General features: G+C 39.2%; 1 pseudogene; it reads left to right on the top strand.

Moving 5' to 3' along the window:
• LOC102824352 overlaps positions 1-1,407 on the top strand; it is a 10,948-nt pseudogene extending 9,541 nt beyond the window's left edge.
• Positions 1,408-2,676: the final 1,269 nt, after the last annotated feature.

The raw sequence follows: 2,676 nt of genomic DNA, 5'->3' as shown, positions 1-2,676 counted from the left end.
GTAATGAAACAAGCTATATGAATGGTTGAATGTGAAGCTGATGATGTGCCCTGTAAACTTTCACTCAATGCAAAATAAAAACATTTAATTAAAAAAAAAAAGATAAGATAAAGCCTCAATCATAGCCAGATGGACACTGTGCTCCCTATGCTACAGAGGCCAAGAACAGGAGGCGACAATGCATGAGCACTTGGTGAGGAGGCAGTGAGGTGTTTGTGAAAATTAATGCCAAGAATGGGAAGTTAGGACCCATGAGGACCGGGATACGATGCAGTGAGTCTCAGAATGGGGGCAAAATCCACAGTACTATTCTAAGGGATGGAGTCCTGGTGTGGCACTGTGGATTAACGCGCTGGTCTGCAAGGTCATTTGAACTGCAATGTTGTCAGTTCAAGCCTTACCTGCCACTTCTTGGAAACCCTATACAGGGTCACTATTAGTCACAACCGATTCAATAGCACTTAACAACAACAATATCCTTGCAGATCTCCTGCTTGGTCTTATCTTAGCTAATGAGACTTATCTTGCTGTGAATCCAGTGAGGGGAAGAAAATGGGAAGATAAAAAAATGTTTGTAAGTGTCTCGCAAGCTGCCAGCATACTAACAAACGGGAGGTACGCTGGCGGGCACAAGTTGTCACTGGGGGGGGCGCGTTTCCTCGTGCCGGAGACTACGAGATTGGAGCCTGGTAACTGCGTTGTCTGCAAAGGAGATCTTTACAAATCGGGCTGCGAACCGCAAGGTTAGCAGTTCGAAACTACCAGCTGTTCCGCAGGAAAAAGATAAGGCTTTCTGCTCCCGTAAAGATTTACAGCCTCGGAAACCCTGTACAGGGTCGCAATGAGTCGGAACCGACTCTAAGGTACACAACAACAACAACATAGGATGTGCTGAGTGCCCTGGACAAATCCGGAGCAGAGTTATGCGCGGGTTGTGGAAGCTGACTGCGCCTTTCCCTCAGTCATGTGTGTACCGAGATGGGTTTCATCCACCTTGGGCAGTTATACAAAGAAGCCTTTGAGTTCATACCTTCAATTTTCTACAGAAGAGCTACCCAAACTGAAAGCTCAGAATCCAGAGGTGAAAAATTCAGAATTTAAAAAATCGCCCAGCTATGGAGTGAGTTTCCTGATTCAGAGAAAAAAAGTCAACGAAGATGCTAACAGGGTGGACTGGGAGGCTACAAAGACGAGGGAAACAGAATTCAAGAACAACTAACTCCAAGTCACATTATATCGATGGAAAAAGAAACCATGCAAAAACGTTTATAAAGGAAAGCATTAATAAATAAAAAAATAAAATAGATAAAGGAGAGAACTAGCAATGCTTGGAAAACCAAAAAGACCTCACTACCTTGTAACATTTTTGTATCTGAAAGATTCCAGGATGCTAAGGAGCTCTGGTAGCGAAATGGTTAGGAATCGGGCTACTAACCTCAAGGTCGGCAATGGGAATCTACCAGCTGTTCCCCGGGAAAAAGATGAGGCTTTCTGCTCCCGTAAAGATTTACAGCCTCAGAAACGCTGTGCAGGGTCACTATGAGTTGGAACCGATGCTTCATCACTCGCAAAACTGAAGGCTGTATGGGAAAACTGGAAAACTATGTTTAGTTCTAGAAAGCAAGTATGTATTCAAAATGCTAAAGAAGATATAATTTATTATGAAAATAAAGTGAAATCGTGGGAAGCACAAATGATTGAAGTTGGAAGAAATGATCTCATATGTTGCAGAGTGAAGCACCGAACAAAAGATGACACTGAGTGATGTTAAAATAGACGACTGAGTTGTGTTCGTCATGGGTAGGTCTCAGTACTTGAAGTGGTTGTAAAATTAGAAATGATAAAGTTGCCAAACATTTCATTTTCAATTTCTTTTTTTTTTTAAGCTCATGGACTTTTGTCAATTTAATACATCTTATATTATTACCTTCCTTTGGAAAACCCAAAGAGATACAAGTTAATGCTAAATTTATTCTGTGTTTAGGAACTACTGAGGATCAAAATAATCCATTTAAATGCAGCAGTGAATCAAGAGTTTGCTATTGAGAATGTCCCAAGTTATAGAAGACACTGTGTTCTACGATGCAATTGTACAGTAAACAAACAAATGAACACAGCCAAAAATTACCTACGTAAATTTTAATTCCTAGGTAGAATTCTGGTTTTTTGGTTGTACGTAATAATTGCAAGAGGTGATCTCTGGTGTCAGTTGCAACTTTTACAAAAGGAGCTGAGAAATTTATAAACTTTAAAATTATATGTTTCAAAGTGAAACATCAGTTTTACACTTTTCTTTAAAAAAAACAACATTCACTGCTGTTAAGTCAGTTCCAACTGACAGTGACCCTACAGGACAAGGTAGAGTTACTCTATAAGGTTTCCAAGGCTGTAAGTCTTTAGGGAAGCAGACTGCCTTATCTAATTCTTCAATAGGTTTGAACCACCAAAATACAATGGCTAGCAGCTCAATGTTTAACACAGGACTCTATTGTTTGTTTGTTTTGCCACAAGTAAGGAATTACATTTTCTTCTAAATTAGTTTTTTTTTTTTTTTTTTTTTCTTTTTTGTTATTTTTCCAAAAAAAAAAAAAAAAGAAAGAAAAGAAATTGTGTCTAGTATAAGATATTTAGAAAGCAAAAGTCTCCAAAGTCTCTAGACCTTGAATCTATCATTTT

This window comes from Chrysochloris asiatica, unplaced genomic scaffold, assembly GCF_000296735.1.
Source record: "Chrysochloris asiatica unplaced genomic scaffold, ChrAsi1.0 scaffold00062, whole genome shotgun sequence".
Classification (NCBI taxonomy): domain Eukaryota; kingdom Metazoa; phylum Chordata; class Mammalia; order Afrosoricida; family Chrysochloridae; genus Chrysochloris; species Chrysochloris asiatica.
This window is presented reverse-complemented; position numbering and strand designations above follow the sequence as displayed.